The 23,660-nt window shown below is 38.7% G+C and overlaps 1 protein-coding gene across 16 annotated transcripts in view; it reads left to right on the top strand.

The window, feature by feature from the left end:
- The window catches only part of DLC1 (DLC1 Rho GTPase activating protein), a 465,100-nt gene that overhangs the window by 195,998 nt on the left and 245,442 nt on the right, over nucleotides 1-23,660 (top strand). The window lies entirely within an intron of this gene.

Here is a 23,660-nt window from a genome sequence, read left to right as displayed (position 1 = left end):
AGAGAGTGATGTAATATTGAATGAGGCAGTCCTGGCTGTGAAGGGCATTTCTCAGGGGAAACAGCTGCAGCCATTGGCAGCCACTTTTCCCAGCAGTAGGGGAATTGATGCATTAGCCCTAGGAGCAGCTGCTTAGACCACACATGTCATGGCCTTCAGCTTCACGGGGAGCAGTCTGTGATGAAAGAAACAGAGACCCAAATATGTGGTTATGAAAAGATGTACTTAGTACCATATTAAAGTCATTAGCAAATCTAAGGTTTGAATGTTAAAAAAATGTATTATTTCTTTCAGAGAAGTTGGGAACCCTTAGGTAAGACTTCCCAGAGGCATTAACAATGGAATGTGGTCTTTCCCAGATGACCAAAAAGGAAGAGAAATAACATGTAATGAGCATCAGAAAACAAAAATATTAGTCCACTCAGGGTATATTGAGCAATCTAGCTTGAGAAAAGAATGGGATACATAACTACACCTAGCAGAAAAGGCAGCTAGAATAGCCTTTGGACGAATTTGTGGATAACTTTCAATACCCTGACCAAAACATATACCTTAAGAGAAATATGGGGATGGCTTTTAAACGAGAAAATAAAGTCATTTGGTTTATATTTTAAAGAACGAGAATCTCACAAATGCAGGAAAAAAAGCAGAATCAGAGTGTGGGGTTTTAGGAGACATCAGAAGGAGCTGGGAAGAGCAGATAAGCTTTTGTGATAATGATTTAGGCCCAGGAGAGTGGTGGCCTGAAGAGAACAGTGATAAGGAGCAGAGAAGATACACTATTGGAGGTAGAACTGATAGTGTTTTGCAAAGGAGGAGAGAAGGAAGGATTAAAGGTGGATTCAAAATTTATATCTTGGAAAAGCAAGTAAATGGCAGGGTCACTAAGAGAATAGAGAAGCAGAAGTAGGTATGAGAAGAAAAATCAGTGCTTTTTTTAATAAATCAACCTTATTAAGATATGATTTACATGTAATAAAATGTACCCATTTAAGTACACATGCTTCTAGGATGTTTTTGGCAATAATGGAAGGAAGGAATAACAGAGGCTAGTGGAAGACGTTTTATTGAGGGAAGATTTATTATCTTTTTCTGTATCTTTTTTTTAGGGATGTGATAATGTGTTAAATATGTACCTCCTATTGGAATGAAATCACAAAACAAATTAATTTTTTCTTACCCTTTCCACAACAAGCACCCATAGCAGCTGCTTTTCTCCCTCCCTGCTTACACAAAACTCAGGGACTCCCACAGCTCTTTCTAGATACTGTTAAGTAATGCAGTCATTTTAAATTCCATAATATAGCAGGCTTGAATCAGAAATGAAAAAGTTCGATCCCTTTAATAATCAACATTTCAGTCTTCCTTTATCTGTAAGGCTTCTCCCCATTCCACTAGTCCATCCTGCGAAATGCAGGTGTCTGCCTGCAGCCAGGAAAGATTAGAGATAGAGAGTCAGCTTCCTTTTCCTTTCTAGCTTACCGTATACATCACTTGCTAGCAGCTATGTCATGGGATGTGAAAGGAAGAGGAGAACAGGAAACTCCTACTGCAGAGCATAAGGTTCTATGGGTCTAGAAGATGTTCAAGAATCTCTCACCCACTGTATCAGTTCTCTTTTGCAATACAAACTTCAGGGTTCAGATCAGAACTTCATTTTAACATGCTATCACAGGGGTCTGTGTCCTGAGATGTGATTAGGACTGCCAGGGAACACACTTCTTCTCTAAAGCTATCTGAGAAATAAGCATACTGAGCAAGATAAAACCACAAGTTCAAGGTTATTGTGGTACTTTTTGGTCATTGACTGAAACTATATTCAGACAGGACTAAAGATAGGTACACACAACCCAAAACTGGATGAGTACCACCCTTCAGTTCCTTGATTGGCCCAGCCAAAGGTATGACTTATATCCCCCTTATGAGGGGAAAATATTTAAAAGTAAGTTTTTTTAAATACATTAAGTCAGAACACATGCTGATTAGGTGACATGTTAAAGTATTACAAAATAGCCTATACGTTGACTTCAGTTGAGCTCTAAATAAACAAATTTGAACACAATAAAAAGAACTGATGATGATAGGTGTTTAAAATGAATAATTACATTCTTTCAGAGAGAATTTAAAAAAATGTAAGTGTTTAGAAGTTTGCCTAGACTTTCTTTTTTTTGTATTTTGAGGGGTGTACATGACATAAGTTTTTGTCATCATTGGCTTGATTTCTTTCTTCCTCAGTTCCAACAAGTACTGAAGAAACATCCTTCTGTTTGAGTCCATTTCTTGGGAATTGTGATGGGGAAGAGGTTTAATGCAGTGACCAGGGATGGATTCTGCCTGGCCAGGGGTTCTGGACATTCAGTTTGGGGCTGAGCTCTAGAAGCTTCAGTAGCTTCCTGGCAGAAAGAAGATATCAAGAGTTCCCATTTTGGCTCAGCGGGTTACTAACCCAATTATTACCCATGAGGATGTGGGTTCGATCCATGGCCTTTTTCAGTAGGTTAAGGATCTGGCATTGTCATGAGCTGTGGTGTAGGTCTCAGACTTGGCTCGGATCCCACATTGCTGTGGCTGTGGTGTAGGCTGGCAACTGCAGCTCTGATTCAACCCCTAGCCTGGGAACCTCCACATGCCTCAGGTGCAACCCTAAAAAAGCAAAAAAATAAAGAAGAAGAAGAGGAAGAAGAAGGATGGATTTCAGGGATAAGTACACCTGAAATGGTCAGATCAAATGGTCAGATCAAGCATGGGTGAAGGGAATTAAATCAGACTGACTCCAGGGGACTAAAGAGATACATTCTGACTTAGGAGCTGCTTGGGCAGCAGGAAGAGGCCCCATGGGTAACTGCTTCAGATTCAGACTAAAATATTATTGTTCTTAAGATTTTTGAAAACAATTGGATACTGAGTGTAAATTTTTTCTTATGAAATACCTGAAAACTTTTATTTAAAAATTGCCATCCAAGCAGAAAATAATTATGTGGCAAAAACTACATGATAACATTTAAAAGCAGGACGCAAAATATAAATTGTTTCAATGTTTTTCATGAGTTACAATCATATATTTATTATTTTTCGCAATTACTCTAGATATCTCTGAGTTACACAGATAAACGACATTACTCATTAACTGGTTTGAAGAAGATTGTTGTCGTGGATTATTCATAATCCCCTTTGCTGTATAAATTGGAAGGGTCATTGCAAGAACATGAGCTATATGCTCCCCTGTGCATCTTTCAGTTCAATTTAATTCAAGTTGTTAGCAAATTAGACACATAAGGGAAGTTCTTTTATGCTTTTAGTCTGATATAGGACCTTTTCCTTTTTTTTTTAAAGATTTATAAACAAATAAAATTATAACTAGATAGATAGATAGGTATTTTTTTATTTACTTTTTTTAAGGGCTGCACCTGCGGCATATGGAGGTTCCCAAGCTAGGGGTCAAATCAGAGCTGTAGCCACCGGCCTATGCCACAGCCACAGCAATGCCAGATCCCAGCCATGTCTGTAACCTACACCACAGCTCATGGCAACACCAGATCCTTTAACCCACTGAGCAAGGCCAGATATCGAACCTGCATCCTCATGGATGCTAGTCAGATTCATTTCTGCTGAGTCACAATGGGAACTCCATATTTTTTAAGTTGTATTTCTATATAATGCATTTTACAATGCACCAAAACATTCCTCCATCCCAAACAGGTATTTTGGAGAAAAATTCTAACACACTTAATATCTTTCTGGATCATAATTTTGAGTACCATATGCATTTTTTAATATTATTTTTTACTCCAAGAGAAGTTTAATACACTACTGACTTAAAATTCTATGTAATTATTGGGTCTTTGTTTTTTGATGCAAAAATAGTACAGGTAGGCTCTTACAATTACTCAAGTTATTTTCCTTGGAAAAAGGAAATCTTACACCTTGAAAAGAATAGCATACAAAAAAATTAACACTAATAATATAGTGTCATCATTAAAACCTTGAAACAATAAAAAGCGTGGTAATTGCTGTATCTTTTTGTTTTCATGTTTGCTTTCCTGTTTTCTTTTTTTTCCTTCAGAATGCTGCCATCTTCTGGTCAAATTGTATATTGCTTCATACACAAAGTAAGAGATCACATTATGAGGCAATTTAGGTTATATAAATCCACCTTTTATAATTAAGAGTCACCCATTTCAGATTTGTGCCTCCAATCCTCCAAAGCCAGAAAACATTAAGTGACTTTTCAGGAACTTTAAAAATTTAAATACACAGAGGATATTTGAGGACTTCCGATGTTATCAAAACATGTATCACACAATAGATGCCTATGGAAGTACATATAAGGCAGAGTATCTCTAGGGAATATCTTGCTTTGATGTATTTCTGCAAGAATCTATGGCTTAGAATAGTTAATAAATTTTGATATATATTTCCTATTTCTATGCTACAAACTTTTGATGTTCAAAATCCTTCCCTTAGAATATTTTATGTTATGTATCAAACACTCTTAATAAATGTCCTCATTAAAACAAAGAGGATGAGAAGGAAATCCTTCCTACTTCCACTAGATTTTATTCCTTTTCATTGACTCCTTGAACAAAAAGTGGAGTTTTTACCACATGCTGATCTCTAATAGGCACTGAAAATTGAAGGGGAAGCAAGATGCTATCCCTAGACTTAAAAGCATTCATTTTAATGCATTCTTTTTAACCAATTCCTAAGCATCTTTATTGTACCACACTGTCCTTAATTTATCCACTAAAAATGTCTTAATCTAACAAAACCAAAAACCAGTATATCATAGTACAACAGTTTGCAATAACTAAAAGACTCATTAGCTACTGTTTTTTTCACTGATAGTTTCTACCAGTTTTCCTTTTTTCTCCCCCTCCCATGGTATTTATAATCTGGTGACACACATAATCCACACCAAATAGCCATGAAATCAGCCACAGTAATCAATATTTAACAGGTGGGGAATCCTGACACGGTGAGACCCACTGTCTTCCTGAGTCACTCAACAGGAACTAGGATTAAATATCGGCTAAAAAGAGCAGTCTTGTCTTACTTCCGTCTTTCAGAAGACTTTTGTAGGTAAAAGTAGGCAGTTACTTTGTCAGAGCTTTGGAATGATATCATGAGACAGAATCCTCAAGAAAGATGAAAAGTTTACTGACAACCCTTAGTTTCCACTCTCCCTGTGCTCGTCATGAATCCATAAAACAAAGCACTCCTCCTCTCTCCCACTTACCTACCTGCCTTATTTCTTAACATTTCTAACTCTGTTATCCGCAAATCGCATTTTCTATGCTAACTATATTGTCTTTCCCATTTTCCAAAATTGCCTGAACATAGGCTGGTTGTGAGCAGGGAAGGGGAAGAAGAGGTGCTAGGTTTCAGAGCTGAGTGTGACCTGGGAGTCACCCTGTGGCCACTCAGGCCAGGTCCCAGGGAGGGCTGCCCTATGAAAGGGACCTTGGAGATGGGAGGAACTCACATCCTTAGCTAATCCTCCCAGCCTCACTGGCAATGCCCCGCTGTTCTCTCCTTATTAAAAGAAAACAGGGAAATGATCACATGCATTGTTGAATGGTGTTTACCAGGTGGTGTGAAATCTCGCCCCATAGTCTCTGTAAGAGAAAACAGGAGCCAGGGCACAGTCAGGCAGCATGAGAATTCACATGATCGGTTGGTTCCTCACAGCCAAACCATCTCTTCATGGGGAAGACACAGCTTAGACCACATAGAAACATCTTTCTCCTTTGCGATGCCTTTTCTTGAAACAGTGGCTAGAATACACTGTAAACTTTTTCAGGTTTCATGCTGGTGAAAATATTAGGAAGGAATTAGAAAATCTACAAGACACTCTAACAAGAATCCTAGAGATCAATGTTTCTTTATGTCTTTGAGTTGACAATATACATATAACACATAATAATATATTATATATTATAATGTATAATAATACATATTATTTTACATATATACATATATATACATGTGTGTGTGTGTGTATGTGTATTCTCCAAGGTTTTTTAACCCAAGTTTAATACGTGACTCACAGTTACATGTATTTTATACTCTTCTTTGAATTAGAATGGTAGTCTAGCTTTGAAGTATATATTTTTAAAATTTTCATTTACACCCCGAAAAAATAGCTGTTGAAGTTTCCAAATTAGATAGTAGATTTAAAGAATTAAGGATTGAATCAGCTTGCCCTTTGGCTTTTGGGGTCAGAAGTTAAGTTGAAGCTTGGATTTGAAGTGCTCACTGTGGAGGTTCTAAATCCATAACAAACTACATGACCACTAACATGGCATTTCTATTCCACTGAGATCTACTTCAAGAGACAAAATTTCAAATATTAAAAATCTAACTTATAAGAAGATATAGTTATTTCATTTACAGCATTTCCACACAAACCTCTTAAGCAGATAGATAATGTCACATCATAGGGGCATACAATTTGGCCTTCATTAATGTTTTTCTATTTTTTAATTTTTTTAGAACATTATTAGATTTAGGTTAAATTTTGATAAAGCCCTTTAATATGGTAAATATTTTCATGAAGCAGATTTATTACTTTTAAATACAGATTCATAAAATTATTCTGTAGTGAGAATTTACACTATTATTGTATTAAAACACAGTAATTTAAACATTGTGCATGTCATCTTTTTCTTTTTTGTTATGTCGAATAAGCCAGTTTTAAAATATTTTTATTTTAATTAAATAATTTAATGAGACCCTTTAAAAGGTTATTCATGAAGATCAGTGATGTATGGAATTAATTTTCATAGCAGAGTGCTCGATGCACAGTAAGCCCTCTACCAATGACAGCTATTATTAACTGCAATTTATACAATAGATTAAAAATTAGTATATAAAATTATTTTGAAAATAAATTAATATTTTAAATAGCATGATTGCATTTTGCTTAAATTCTGTGGCAAATTATTCTTTGAGTTGAATCAAATTCTGGTATTTTCTGTACTAGGGTGAATTAAAGGAGACACACAAGTGTAACTTAGAAAGAGGCCGAGACAATTGGGTTAAATGAAGCAGATCCACAGCACCATAAAGAACATCCTTGTCCTTCATGTCCTAGCATCAGATGAGAAACCATTTACAGAGTCAAGTTCCCAGAAAGATTGGAATACCCCAATTCAGGGAAACGTGAAGGAGGAAGGAGCCCCTTTATCACCCGGGGAAGCCCCACAGCGCACTTTTGTATTCGGAATGACACTAATGAATGTGGTCATTATCCGGGAAGCTGAGGATGATGAGAAAGATTAATAATTCAGTCACCCCTCTCTGCATCCATCTTAATAATTGTCATTTGGGTTTCAGTTATAGCCATCTTTGCTGCTTTCTCTAGCTATGCTTCTTTGTTGCTGTTCTCTGAGCCAAATCATGGCGAATGCTGGGCCATGGTATTGATGGCATCTTGACCATCTTACTTCATTGAGAATATTTTAAAGTATATATGTTATAAATTAGGCATACTAATATCCCTGCAAAATTTATCTGGCTTCTTAATAGCTTAACAAATAAGCCCCTTTCTATAAGATCAAAAATCTTGGATGAACAAAATATTGAGAAGTTCTATGTCTTTTAAAGTGAAGCATCTTGTGTCCTGGATGCTTTTAACTGTCCCTTTTCTATTGATGGCATCTTCCTTTGCACTGAAGAACATAAGAAAGTACTTTAGCCTTTGGTCAAAATATGACACAAAGTTCATGAACCTTATTTGTCTTATAATTGTCATAATTCAAATTCCAGCAAGTAAGCATCCACTTTTATCAGTGACGAATACAAACACTTAAAAAAAGAGATTTCTGCCTTTTGTTAGCGCCTCTGAAGAAATGATGTTCCTGCCACATCACCACAGAAGAATTTGTTTGGACATTTTCTTGGAATGCTAGTAAACTGAGTACCAATCTTAGAACAATACTGCTATTTGTGTACAAAATGGTTGTAATCAGGGTACCCATGGAAACAGTGATTTATATGGATTACAGTTCTCTCTATAAATGTTTGATATTTATCAGCAATTATTAAGGAAAGCATGACATTGAAACTTTGAACTTGGAATTTTCTGCGACTTTTAAAGTAATCCCTGGTAAAGGTCAATTACATTTATCCCCATATTTTCAGACATTTAATATCCTATTTGCCATTAGCACATGTTTCAAAATGAAGTAATACATGAAATGTAAATAGTAAGGTATTACAATTTCCCAAAAAGCACAATCTCAAATCACAAGTCAAATAAATCATCTTCCAATCTATATTAATGTAGCTATTACCTTCCTCCATCACTCTCTGATGAATGATTACAAGAGGATTTTTCTCTTGAAAAGGAATCATTATAGGACCATAGCTTTTATTTGATCTTTTTATAATATACTTGCTCAATAGTGAAGATGATTTTAAATACCAAATTTACCTTTTGGTTATTTACATTTTATTTCTTTATTTGGTAATCATTTATTGAGTACTTACTACGTGTCAAACATGGGCTAGTACTAGAGATAAAATGGACTTCCTCAAGGAGCTCACAGTTAAACAAAAACACACTGATAAACAACCAACTCTAACTTAGGGGTGGGACCCTCAGCTAATTCTGAGGGTGTCAGGGAAAGATGATATGCAGTGAGTGTTCAAAAATATTTCTGAAGTATTAAGGACAGATGGCTCTACCTTGTTGGAGGTGTCAAGAGCCAAGGGAAGAACTTTCCAGGTAGAATGGTCAGTGTGAACAAAGGTGTGGCGGTGAGAAAGCCCATAGCACATCCAGGGAACAGCAGGTGAGTTGGTCTGACTTAAGTGCGAGTGCTTTGAGCTCAGAGAGGGAGCTGCAGAGGCCGGTTACAGTCAGATCCGAATGTGTCCTGCCCCATGACAATGATGAGGGGCTCCATCAAAGGACCCTGGAAGGGAGGGTGCCCCTGCAAACTATATGTGCATTTGGGGAAAAATCTTTTTTGAATTGGGAGAAAACACATTGGAATAACTCTAGGGAAGGATGTTATTTTGAAGACTTTTATAGCAATCCAGGCACACAAAAAAATAACTGAAACCTAAACTGAGATAACAGGAATGTGGAGGAAGAAGCATAATGGAGCCAAGATATTAATATTATAGGAATTGTAATCTATATAGTGAATAGTATAGATTACAATAATAATATAGTAATTGTATATTATAATAATAATATAGGAATTGTACTCTATATAATGAAGTAACATATTGGATGTAAGGAGTAAAAAAGGGAGGAAACAAGACCTCTTAAGGACGGAGCAACTAGGAAGGTGATGATACTCAGGCAGGTGATATCTTTGGCATCCATTTCCCCTTCTGCAAACCACCCCCGATTCTCATTTGAGGATCCCTCTGCAACATCCAGCTTGTATGGCAAGGCTACCCCCAAGAGTACATCATATAACTCAGACCAGATCACTAAACATCCTGCAGTTCTCCTGGCCCCAATCATGGGTGAGTGTGTCTGTTCCTGCTGCTGATGGCTGAATGAGGGGGCTAGACTACACCCACCCTAAACCAGTTCCATGAAAGACTGAATATCAGGAATTTTGTGGAACCTACTAGAAAAGAGGCTCACTCCTCAGCAATGGATTGAGAGTCACACAAAGATGAGGCTAGGGCTGCTGTAACCATCTTGCCACCCCAGAAGTAGAATTAAGAAGATAGCCCATATAGAAAAGGAGAGCTGAGTGAAGGGACAAGAACAGGCAGGTTTGGTTGATTATTGAGCCCTGCTCTCAGCCACACCTGAACCTAGCCCACAACTGGACTTTTCAATTGTACCTGCCAGTGTGCTTAAGTCATTTGCAAGAGGAAAAGTCCTGTCAAATACAAGTCAAGGACAATGCCTGGGAATTTCAATATACAGGTCTGGAGCTCCAAGGAGGAATATGCCATGGAATTTAATCTTCAGATAGGTGAATTTAAAGATGAGATAATCACCCAAATGACATGAGAAAGGACTGAGAGAAAATTATGGGAAACACCAACAGCAGGTCAATTAGTCACTCAACAAACATTCATTGAACACTGTGTTGGCAAACTATGTCAGAGAAAAAAGGGACAAAAATAACAATAATTATTATGAGTCCCTTCTCTTTTTGAGCTGATAGTACATTGGATGAAAAAGCAATAAAATGGCAAAGTATATTAGTGTGTTTAATAACAATATATTCTAAGGAGAAAGCAAGGAAGAATGCCTGAGTCATGGGCTTTCAGACAGTGATTAGGGTGGGCCTCACTAAGTTAAAGTTGGTTTTTGGAGTAAAGATTGGAAGGAAGGAGAAAGCAAACTATATAGATTTCTGAGGAAGAGCACCCCAGGTGGGGGTCCAGCAAGTGTGGAAGGCTGGAAGCAGGAGGGCAGCAGGTGTGCTGAGAAACCAAGAAGAGGCAGTGAGCTAGAGATGGGTGAGCAGGGGGGAGGGAGCAGAACATCAAAAGCCTCATGGACCCTCGTGAGGATTTGGGCTTTGATTCTCAGTGAAGTGAGAAGCCTGGGGAAGGTTCTGAGTGAAGATGTTACATGATCCATCTTAGGCTTTATCTCTGCTGTGTTGAGAATACCCTATTGGGGAGTTTCCCTTGTGGCTCAGCAGGTTATAAACCTGACTAGGATCCATGAGGACACAGGTTCAATCCCTGGCCTTGCTCAGTGGGTTGAGGATCCAGCACCACCGTGAGCTGTGGTGTAGGCTGCAGACACGGCTCCAATCCCACATTACTGTGGCTGTGGTGTAGGCCTGCAGCTGTAGCTCCGATTAGACCCCTAGCCTAGGTCTAGGGGTCTAATACGCCACAAGTGCAGCCCTAAAAAGAAAAAAATAAAGAAAGAGAGAGAGAAAATACCCAATTGGCACAGGGAATAATCAGGGAGGCCAGTTAGGAGGCAAGTGTAACAGTCCAGGCAAGAGAGGATAAAGCTGGTCCACAGTGGTAGCAGCAGTGGTAACAAAAACATTCATATTCCAGATGTATGTTTAAGGGACAAAAAACATATTCTGATGGATTGAAGGTCATCTGGAAGAGAAAGAAGGAAATCAAGGACATCTTCATAATTTCTGCCTGAGCTACTGCAAGAATCAGAGAAGCCCCCAGAAGAAAGTGAATTGAGGTATGCAAAAAGTTAAAAAAGCACGGTCACAGAATGCAAAAGAGCATTGTTTTAAGAAGGAGGGCAAAATGGTGAAGCATATTAGTGTGAAACCTAAACTGAGAAATATAGGAATTGTAATCTATATAGTGAAGCAACACATCAGATGTAAGGAATAAAGAAGACGGAGGAGACAAGACCGCTTAAGGATGGAGCAACTAGGAAGATGGTGATACCTAGATGATGCTTATAATGGTAAAGTATATTAGTGCCAATAATTTTCAATGCCTAAGAAAGGGAAATAAGATAAAGGAAATAATATAAAGAGTAAAAATCGCCTATTTGATTAACAACAACAGAAAAAGCAGGTCTTTGTTGACTTCGGTAAGAAAAACCATCTTTTTTTGGCTAAAGTCAGTAATACAAAATTTATTAGGCTATGGAAGGAGTTGTATCTACAGATTGAAAAGAAAGAATGAACCCATTTGACGCTCAAACAAATTCAACACGTCTACTCTATGTACAGCAGGCTGGGAGATGGAAGGAAGTTGAAGACCTGGTGCCCACTTTCTGGACATTGAGACCACAGGCTACACCTGTGAATGTGATCAAGGCCGTCTTAACCAGCACGGCCCTGCCCTGCAAGCCCCCTTTCTCTAAGCACGGTCGGAGAGGAGTTGAGCAGAAGGAGCCTTACTAACACAAGTACTGCTTATCTTTACTCAGAAAAAGAATCTGTTTGTTCTAAAAACTGTGAGCCATTTATATCCAACCCTCACCTGCCCTTCTGTGAGGGCTGTTTAGCCTGAGTTCACACCAGACCGTCCAGATCCATCTCCCAGGAATCTACTCAGTACGCACATAAGAATAGCTTGCATAGAAGGTGTCCCCACTGGTAAACGTTAATATTTTGTAAGAATTTTTTTCCATATTGGGAAAAATTGTCTTGTATTTTTTTGTTGGGTAATATCCCTCTATCTCGTCCTCAGGTCCTTTGTGATTTCCCTGCAGCAAATAAGAACTTGACCTTATGACTGTTTTGCTACATGAAGGATAAAGGCAATGCTTCAATCAGCCAGAGATGCCCTGATCTTGAAGGAGAAGGGGTCAGGGCTCTCTGGCAAGAAATATGGGGAGTTAGGAAGGGAAGAAAGAAAGGGACAGCACGTGAATTTGGCTTTGGTGTCATGGAAAATGTACTTCCTGAGGACATAGATGATGTGGTGTTTAAGGGCCCTTTATCACTGTGGGACATTCATCGCTTACTGCTGATGTGGATCAGTACTTTATCTGTTTGAAAACTCTCTATCATTGCTCCCAACAAAACAGCTCTGAGTCTCTCTTCCTCTCCGAGTTACTGGGAAAAAAATTCAGCCATTTGAAACACCATGTTCACTTGAGGCCAGGATCAAAGATTTGGTCTTTGACTGGACTTATCAGCTTTACTCAACAGAAAACCATCCTAAAGCCACAGATACAATTCAAACCCCACAAAATGATTGCTAATTGGGCCGAGAGGACAACATATGTTTATTTCTATAAAATCACTCTCCCAATTGAAAACCTTCCCAAGCTCTTGTCCTAATAATATCATATCATCCTCCTTTGCAAATGCAACTCAAAAAATCTCTCAAAACTCAATTCTGTCCTGTCTTCTTTGCACTGGTGTTGGCAGGTAGGCCAAGCACCAAATTCATCCTCAAATAGTTGAATTCAGATGAAGGAATACACAGAAGATAAAAATAAACCATAGAATGTTTCACTTCCACGAAGGATGTTAATTAGATTGTGGAGATTCTGATTTTAGGATTTCAAAGGGTACAGGAAAGTCCATGTGCTCCATGTGCTGAACTGTATAAAGAAAACAATCTCTTCTCAAAAATAAACAGGCACTGTTTTGGGTTTTTTGCACTATAATAAACAACGTTGTACAAAGAAATAATTCATGGGACACTCTTTGGTAGGTAGAAGTTGCTTTTCCCATTCCTTCCATCCTGTATCATGCCCCTAATGAGGACTGAGCTATGGGGACTAACCTGTAAGCAGCTGCCAAGAACAGGAGATGAATGTATTACAGGATCTTTAAGGACAGCATAAGATCAATGCCAACAATTCTCTGAGTCGTGCGTTTCAGGAGGTCAAGGTCTGGACAGACTGAGTAAGGAACATTCCACATCCTGAATCATAAACACTGTAAGTTGCCCTTTTTCATGTAAAAGCCTGATCAGATGTCACCTTGCCAGAGACAGGACTGAAGATATGTACAGATGCGAAGGGGAAAGAGGCACCACAGGCAGGACCAGTGCTCGGGACTAAAGTTGAAACACAGCATTTTAAAGAGTGAGGGCAAGAGTTCCCATTGTGGCTCAATGAGTTAAGGATCCAACTTGTATCCAAGGGGATGCAGGTCTGATCTCTGGCCTACCTCAGTGGTGGGGAATCCAGTGTTACCATGAGCTGTGGTGCAGGTCACAGATATGGCTCCGATCCGGCATTGCTGTGGCTGTGGCTGTGGCCGGCAGCTGCAGCTCTGATTAGACCCCTGGCCTGGGAATTTCCATATGCCACAGTGCAGCCGTTAAAAAAGCAAAAGAAAAGAAAGAGTGAGGGCTTTTAAGCAGACATTGAGAAAACAAGGCAGAAGCTCAGAATCAAAAGGAAAACACATTGAATTCTATCCCACCACATCCTGGTTTTCAGCAGTATAAAAGTACAGCAACAGAGCCTCAAGGGAAACAGAGAGAGGAAAGGGAAAGAGGCAAAGGTCATGGCTGGGAGAGTGAACAGCAGCAGGAATGGGGGTTGGAGAGAAAGTATTCCCAGTGCCTACAAGAAAGGAAGGAAGGAAGTGATGCAGGGCAGCAAAGAATGCAAGAGAGCCCCAAGGTTTCCACAGAGAGCTGGCTGTGTAGAAAGGGCTGCTTGAATGGAGAAGGACTGAGGCAAAAGCTTCTGAAACGAACAGCAGGCAGATGACCTCTGATCAAATGCAAGTTGGAGACACCAGTCTGGAAGGAAAAGGCCCATGTATCTGATCTTCTCCATGTCCAAGAATGGGTGAAGAGCTTTGATTCTATCTTGAGAGAGCACTTGAATGAACAGAAATAGAGATAAGATGTAGTCATGGACCGAAATTCACATCCCCTAGAGTTGAGCAGATTTCTAAGATTTTTTTATGCCTTTTCTTCCTGTCCTAGCTCTGAACATAGGAGGAATAACACTAAAGTCTAAGTCACGGCATCCAGATTCTGTTTCCCAACTTTGCAGTTAATCCTTTGGGGGATTCTGTCAGGACCTCAGTTTATTCATCTTCAATATGAGCATGCTGGAACCCCATTCATGGTGTTCACACTCATACCTCCCAACAGCCCACAGGGAACTTTGCAGAGCCTACAGCCTTCACGAGGCCAAGGCCACATCTATCTTGATCACTATCACCTGATCACACTTGAAATAGTACCAGCAGTTTATAGCAGATGCTCAGTGAATGTGCAGTAAGTGAATTTAAGTAGACAACAACCCATGAAGCAGCTCAAAGCAGAGCTGTCCAGCTCCAGCGGTGCAGCACCTACTTCTTCAGCTGCCCTCTGCACCCAGGGTCATGGTGGACATACCAAACTGTAGGAAACCCCGTGTGCCCACTGCTGGACAGGACCGAGAGGCATCTCCTTACAAATCATGACTCTATAGTCTCTATGCAGCCCATGTTGAATTGAAATGTAGAAATTAATCTGGTTTGGCCCAAATTCACCTGACCGGAGGATCACTTTTCCCATTTCACCCTCCACTTCAAAGTTTTGGTCTTTAAACCTTCTTGCTGGTACAATTCCTCCTCCCTTCACAGAAGATGAAAGCATTTTTCCAGACAGGCCTGCTGTGAGTGACTTCATGGAAATGAATATCTTGTGTCCCTAATGTGCCTCTCACATGAGGAACTCCTTGTATTTATTTATTTTTAAGAATAGGGCTGGGAGGTTGACGTTTCCATTAGCAGTTGAGTGATTTTTTTTTTTTTTGAAATATAAAAACCCTCCTCCTCAGTGAGACATGCCTCACATTCCCGTCTCCCCACTTCAGGCAGTTATGTGCTACTAAATATGCAGTGGAAATGACACATGTCTGGAAACCCAGAAGCAACACCGTCTCGAGGCTGCTTGCTCAGTGGTGTACAATGAAAGTGTTGTAGGAGGTTAATTGAGGAAGGCAGACTCCTGGATTCTCAAAAGTGAAATCTGTGGCACCTTTTGCATTTGGATGTGATGTGCTCGAAGGCACCTTGTGTTTGCAGGCTGATTCCACAGGATAAAGGCACAGATTCACTGACCTTCCAGAGAATCCCGGAAATATCAGTGTCTTAAGGGGAGCTGAGACCACTAAGTTCTCCTACAACAAAGGAGAACAGACCACAAAAAAGGATGGATCTGCTCCTCCCACATAACCTTGGGTATCAGCAAGCCACATAGGGCACTGGACTGATTGGATTCTACACCCAGTGTGCTTCTAATTCTAAAGGACAGAGGTAATCAGTTTAACTCAAAGTAATTTTTCTCAATTTATGTCAACAAATGTATTTCTACAGGGTTCTCTCTTGACCTACTGTGAAAGCTAGTAATAGGATAGAGGTTGAGAAATGGAAATTAAAAATGGAATTGGATGGCTAAGGATTATACTAATGGAATGCAGATTGGATTAAATGTAAATTAATTATCAGAACAGGAGGACATTTGTCCCAATTGAAGAAAGTGTTGAAAGTCTTTGGGCACCAGCTTATCATCCCATCTCAAGCATACTAAGTTTAATCCTTGGCAAAATATGAGGTTAATTAAATAGGAGGGGGAAACATTTCAATTGCCTTTTAAGAGACTCAAAAGAGATTCTTTGACAACAATTAGTTCTTACTGTTTTGATGGTTTATAGGCCAATGAATTAGAAATATGAGACACGTGTTCTTAAAATATGTATTTTTTATTTAATTAGGGGAAAGATGTTTAGTTTCGATTGATATTTGAAAGGTTTAGAAGTCTTTAGTATGCGATAAATTTAAAAATCACGTAACCCTATTCCACAAAGGGAATCTACATAAGCCTAGAGACTTCTGTGCCAGTACTTAGGGCCACCAAACACAAGGGGAGCTAGGAATGGCATTGCCCAGAGACCTGGAAACGGGAAAACAATGTTCGCCTTGTGAGGAGGGAAGCAAGCTGGGGGAACAAATCTGAAGATAAAGCTGGTGGGCTGGCGTCCCACACAAAGTTCAAGGAGTCATCTGAAAATCTAATCAGAAACCACTTTATTAGTGTTTTCTGGCTTCCCCTGAGCTCTTCTTTTCTCTGAAGCTGGAGTCTAGCCCTATATTATCCAAGTTCTGAAAGGAGAGATCTCAGGGGAAAGGGAGGATATAAAAGCAAGTTTGTGAGCAAAATACACACATGCACACACACGCACACATAAACACACACACACACACACGCTTCTCCCTGCTAACACTCAATTCATAATTAACAAACTGTAGGAATTTCTTTCAAATTTCAGAGAACTTAGAGCACAGAAAGAGTTAAGTGAGCATGTACCTTTGTACCTAGTTTCCTTTAGCCAAGTCAAGCAAATACCACAAACGCACACAGCTTTGTTCTTTATAGTTCAAGTTGTCGTTTTGGTGCCAGACATAAAGAGATCCAAGTGAAATCCAATTTTGCAATCACCAAACACTAGAAATATTCCAGCCTGCTTGACGAGGTTAGAGTTTGTTGGTCCTGCAGTACTATTGGAAACTAAAGTTGTAGGATTCTTTTGCAAAGGAGTAGGCTTGTTTTTCGGTTTGTTTTGGTTTTTTGCCTTTGATGTTATATGGAGAACCCATGAAAATAATGTAACTGATGAGTTTAGGTTCTACAGTAATTACAGTGGACTTAGGTAATAAAGTAATCTTCGATAATTTATTCTTTGCCTCTCCCATGCCTTTTGTGGAATAGAAAGAAAAATGACTTGGAATAAGAACTAGGTTCAATTTCTGGTTCTGTCACCAGTTTCGTGACCTCAAACTAATTTCTTATCTGAGCTTCAATGCTGTTAATCCATAAAATAGCGATAGTTGTACATGGTTCTCATGGTTACCGTGAAGTTTAATCGAAAGAGTTAATGTAAAAGTTTAACATTCATTTGTTCAGTGACATCTATTAAATCCCCACAATGTGCATGCTGTGGGACTGCAGTGCAGAACCAGACAAAAAGCAAAGACTCTGCCCTTAGGGAGCACATATTCAAGAAAGAGGTAGACAACAAACTACAAAGAAATCCAAAGTCCAATACTTGCAGGTTAGTTCCACAGGCTGTCATTCGTAGATCTTTACAGAATTAGGATTTTGCAATGACTTATGAGATTATATGATGCATGTTTATATCTCCCTCTAAAGTGTAGGCTCCTGGAGGTAAAGGAGCAATTATCATGCACAGAGTAGGTAACTATGCATAATTCCAGAATAAATGAATGACTACATTGCGATAAGGAAAAGAATGGAAAAAAGTAGAGATAAAAGGGAGTTAATCTTTTGGTAGGATAACCTAGAAAGGCCTCTCTAGGATGCTGTAATACTTGCCATCCATGTGGATGAAGAGAGTCAGAAGAGAAGAATTCTAGGTAGGAAATATCCAGGGCAAAGGCACTGAGACGGGAAAGCATATGGAATGCTGAGGGAAGGGGCCAACACACGAGGTCACAGTGGGCCCGAAGACTGTGGTAAATTTGAGTTTTATTCTAAACATAATGTAAGTTCCCTTTCCCTCTTTTACACCTCTCTTTGTTTTTAGTAACAAGATTAACATACACTTAAAAATCAGGCAACAGTGCTAGAGGACAGCTAATTAATCACAATTAGGAGGAATGGATGTCCCTGGTCCAAAGTGGAGGAGTGGTGAGCTCATGCCACCAGGAAAGGTGAGCCTGCACAAGTTTCTCTCTCAACTTCAGGTTCATCTTTTTTTTTTTTTTTTTTTTTTTTTTTTTTTTTTTTTTTTTTTTGTCTTTGTGCCATTTCTCCGGCCACTCCAGCGGCATATGGAGGTTCCCGGGCTAGGGGTTGAATCGGAGCTGTAGCCGCCGGCCTACGCCAGAGCCACAGCAACGCTGGATCCGAGCCGCGTCTGCAACCTACACCACAGCTCACGGCAACGCCGGATCGTCAACCCACTGAGCAAGGGCAGGGACCGAACCCGCCACCTCATGGTTCCTAGTCGGATTCGTTAATCACTGTGCCACGACGGGAACTCCCAGGTTCATCCTTGAAATGATTACATTGCCTGGTGCTTGGCTCCCACTTTAGGGAGTGCCAGAAATTCTAATTTCGCACTTTGTTGCCTCCACTCTAGAAGATCTCAAGGAAATCTTTCCAAGCCAGACCATTTACAATGCCCCCAAACACAGACTCTTTCTCCAATTTTACTGGTTAACTTCTAGCCAGCCACTGAAGCTTCATTGTTGGGCTTCCTGTATCCTTTAGTGTTCTGGAGTTCACCTCCCTGCAGATTTTGTCTACAGCTTCTAGACTGACTCCATAGGAGTTCCGTGGTGATTCAGTAGGTTAAGGATCCAGCCTTGTTACTGCTATTGCTCGGGTTGCTGCTATGGCACGGGTTCAGTCACCAGCCCAGGAATCTCCACATGTTGCAGACACAGTAAAAAAAAAAAAAAAAAAAAAAAAAAAAACATTGACTGAGTCCATAGACTAGATGAAGTTATTATTAGTTTGTTGTAATTCATCTTTGCCCTATAAGCAGATTCAACTCAAGCCATTACTCAAGATTTTTCTCCTTCAGGACAGGAAACTGGGAAGTTTTGCTGATTTCTCAAAAGCTAAGTGGTTGGCACCTATTGTGACCAGTGACTCTGGCTCTGAGTTTTGATGGATGTCTTTGGTTTTAAAGCATTCTCTGTCCATCTCTTTTCTTCCTGCCTTGACTGTCGGAGGTCTGTCTTGGCTTGGCCCAGCATCCAAGGCCACGGCTTCCTCATGGAAGATTACTGATAAATATGGTTGATGAGGAGGACTTGGGCAGCAATACCAACTGTCAGCATCTTGGGTTCTGCCTTGAGCGAGAAGCTTGAGGCTACTCCTTCCTCAGGGACATTTGATTTTGGTAGGGGACGTTTGCCAAAAGCTCCTAGATAATTCGGAATGTTCTTTGAAATATACAAAATAATACAATGTAATTGAGACTTTTTAAAGATAGTTTACTTTTTAAAAATGATACCTGATATGTATAATAAATGACATTGAAAAATACTGTGTTGTCATGTAAAATAAAAAAAGAGAAGGAATATAATATTGGTTTCACAGCATAAACCCAACCAAGTGAGAAACAAACCAAGAGGAAAACAAAGCAAACTGTTGCCATGTTTATATCTGGGCAGTGAGATTATGGGTTTTTTTAATTATTATTTTCTTCACAGTTTTCTTTTTTTTTTACTTAGTAACTTTTTTCCTATTTATTATTTTCTTTTTTTAATTTTTTTTATTTCCCCAATACATTATTTTTTTTCTACTGTAGAGCATGGTGACCCAGTTACACATACATGTATACATTCTTTTTTCTCACATTATCAGGCTCCATCATAAGTGACTAGACATAGCTCCCAGCGCTACACAGCAGGATCTCATTGCTAATCCATTCCAAAGGCAATAGTCTGCATCTATTTTCTGTTTTTTGAGACATGGGCTACTTGTATAACCAGAAAAATTACACTATTTATGAAAGAAAAAAAATATTATGCAACCAGAATATACAGGATAAGTGCTATCTTCCTAAGTCTCTGTGGTCCTCAACCTGGGGCACATTAGAATTAGCCGGGGAAAAAAATAAAAATAAATAAAGGGGGTGAAGGAAACTCTTGGAGCTGATAGATATGTGTGTGGCCTGGATTATGGTGATGGTGTCAGAGGTGTATACTCATCTCCAAACTCATCAGTTGTGCACGTTAACTGGGTACAGCTCTTGTATGTCAATCTTACTTCAGTAAAGTGAGATTTCAAAAAAATAATTAACTAAGGGACTTTTAACACTTGCAATTCCCAAGTTGAACCATGTACAAATTAAATCAGAAACAGAAACCCAGGCATTAGTATTTTTAAGTTTCCAGGTGATTTCAGTGTGCAGCCACTGTTAGACTAATTAGATAGCTCAGATCAGTGATTTGCAACCCTGACTACAATTAGAATCTCCTAGGAAGTTTTCCTAATACCAATGTATGGATGGTCCCTAACCCCAGGTTATGATTTTAATTGGTTTGTAGTGGGGCCCTGGTACTGGTATGTTCTGAATTTTCCCAGGTGATTCTGATGTACAGACAGGGTTTCACACATACACACCCATAGGTAAACCAACATGCATTGGGTATTTAATCTGGGCAAGACCCTGTGCTGAGTGTTTCATGTGGGTTAAATTCTCAAAATAATGCAACGAGGTGGGCTTAATACCCTTATTTTATAGAGCGGAAACTAGGGCTCAGAGACATGAAATAAATTGCTCAAGGCAACCTGGTTCCTTTGAACCGAGGTTGTAGCTCCTGAGGGAATAGGCAAAGACTGTTCTCCCAGTTCTGGGACAATGCTAAGTAACCTAACAGAGAATCCGGCAACATAAAATGTCCATGCAGTAGCTCTTCATAAGTTTTTCAGTCAGCAATTGTCACATTCCTGTCAAATTCCAACAAGTGTAAACATGTCTGCAGTTTGCTAGGCGTTTCGGTTTATTCTTTCCAAGATGATCTAAATAGCATTAAAATTCATGTATGTTTTGGTACATACAGTAAGGCTTTAGAACTTAAAACCTCCTACTTGTTACAAGCTATAGTGATGTCTCCCTTAACTCTATGTCACTGTCCATCTTCTCTCCTGAAATAGTGCCATGATTGATATTTTTATTTTATTTTGTATCATTTTAGGGTGGTAAATAGGTAAGAACATTTTAAGAATTCCTTAAAGATTTTTGCAAAACTCTTTAGATCATTGAAAGCACTTTTGGATGTCACAAAACCAGTTTTTGGATTGCTGCTCCACAAAAATTTTGACATCACTGAATTTGCTGAGATTTCCTCTCCAGTGTTTTATTTAGAATGAGTTGTACTTTGCTAAACTGGCTGAAAATAAACCTCAGCTCTTCCAAAAGTAGCAATTCCCCCTGAGCTCAAGTGGAGTCGTAAGAGCACATGACCAGCAGAAGTGGGCCTTTTTCATTTATAATCTGAGTCCCAGGTCTTTAAAGTAAAACAAATTTGCCCAGATTTATATAGCATTATCTGAGCATAACATAACCTAGTAAAGCCAAATCGATGGGTTAAGCCTACAAAATAAGCCATTTCAATTGCTAGGAATTCTGGATCAGCTTATGGGGCAAGGTTTCATGAGACAGAAAGGAGGAGGACAGAGAACAAATACTGATTTAAAAGACCATTTGCTTTTACGTAATAAAATAGGTATCACCTTTCAAAGAATTTTGCAAACAAAAATCTTCCACAAATTTGCAATGTAACAATCTTATTTTGGGTAACTTAGCCAGTAAATATATACAATAAGAGAAAAGAAAGTAAATTTAAAAGAAATGGCCATTTGGGGAATCTTTTCTACTCACCACCTCTTTTTCATTTCTCTTCTCTGTTAGGTTTTTGTCTGGCTCCTTCCTTAGGAAGAATTTTATATTGTACTTTCACCATAAAAAAGTGTTTTGTGATTATTGGGGAAAGAGAAACTATAGTAAATAAAATGGAAAGATATTTTAATGTTTATTTCTTAAAAGAAAAAAAAAAGTCTTATTACATTTTTTTCACCTGCCATAGGCTCCTGGAAGATAATGTAAGAGGTAAATTGATACTAGCCTATTCTGCTAAGGAAATACGTAAGAAAGAATACTTACCAGAGAAGTCAAGCACTTTTTGGAGTAAATGCAAATCAAAGTCTCTTCCCCTTTTTTCTGTAGAGACAGCTCACATCCTTTGCAGTTTCACTAAGCTGGAGGGAACAAAACTGACATTTTGAGATCAAAATCTTATTAGAACTTTAATGAAGTTCCTTAGGCTATTTTATTATTTATAAATCAAACCATTTATGTATGTGTATTTCCCTATATTCTGTACCTTATATATTGGAACAAAGGCTTGTTCTGATAATATCAATTGCAGGTGGGAATCTAATTAGGAAGTTATACTCTTCTCACTTACAGATATTAGTCCCAGAAAAACTTAAAGTGGATAGGAGAATGTTTGTTGTAAAGCAAAATAGCATACCAACAATAGTTTTCAAGATTTATGTGGGGGTTTTCTAAAACTTATTTTTTTGAAGATAATACCTGAATTATGAGATTATACACCAGTATTTTAATAAAATGTGTACCCTAAATGGAATTTATTATTTTTTATTATCATGTAGCCCTCTTCTAATTTCTTCCGAACATTTTTACATGTTTAAGGAATGGCAAAATTTCTAATATCTTATTAATTCTGGATAGCCATACAACATTTTTTAAAATATGCGTTTTTTTTTTTTGGTCCATCTCAATTTTCATAAGAATTCAACATATCTGTTGCAAAATATCTCAACTATTATGATTCTCTCAGGAAAGAACATTTTGAAGATGAAAAGAACTGGAATTTCAGTCATGAAAGAGGAATCAACCTGTCTTCTTGTAACTTTATTCAGAATTTCACAATCCCTGCTAAACATTAAGGGAAGGGCCAAAAGCAATAAAAAGGCAGAAACCCAGTAAGAATGTGCCAGAGTTCAGAGAACAATTGCCCCAGGCTTAACTTCATGACCTTTAATCTCTTTGGGGCATCAGTGATTTTTCTATATGGCATCTCACAACGTGACCATGCTCAGTTCCTGCATGATTCTTTCAGTTCTTCCAAAAGCCAGAGTCATAAAAGGAAAATTCAAACTTGGCTTTTGGTGCTGAATTCTCGTGGTAAATTTGCCCCCTGAGAAATATCAGTTTTCTTTGTCATGGTATTTTTGAAACATAGGCATCAGGCAGTGAATTAGGATGTCATATCTAACTTGGGAAAGGACTTTTCTGAGGCTTCTCTAACATTTAAAAGCGCTTTGCCTAGAAAAGCATCCAGAACTCTAAAACTAGCATTTGAGGAATGAAGAGTGATCTAGGAGTAAAAATAATACTAATCATGAAGTCAGAAGATCCAGATTTCAGTTATTGATGTATCATTTATGAGCCACATGACTTCCATAAATGATGCTTGGAAATCATTTATTAAGGTCCTATACATAGGTTAGGACTGGCGAATATAAATAGAACCCAACTGCTGACTTCAGTAAGCTCATAATTTAATGAAGAATGTAAATTAACACAAATTTCTTTTACATAATTCAAGAAGTGCTATACAAGCATTTGGGGAAATTCTAGAGAGAGAAATGGATAATTAATTCTGCCTGGGCAGTGCAGGCAGAATTGTCCCTGGAAAGATTTCAGTCAGGACTTTGAAAATAATTGCCAAGTAATCTGGTATGGTGAAAATATACAGTGCAGGAGAAAG

Source organism: Sus scrofa, chromosome 17 (genome assembly GCF_054392235.1).
Source record: "Sus scrofa isolate SSC_HxYL_T2T_F1_AM1 chromosome 17, Sscrofa_HxYL_maternal_Yorkshire_Landrace_v2.0, whole genome shotgun sequence".
NCBI lineage: Eukaryota > Metazoa > Chordata > Mammalia > Artiodactyla > Suidae > Sus > Sus scrofa.
Note: the sequence above shows the minus strand (reverse complement) of the source record. Positions and strands in the feature narration are given on the sequence as shown.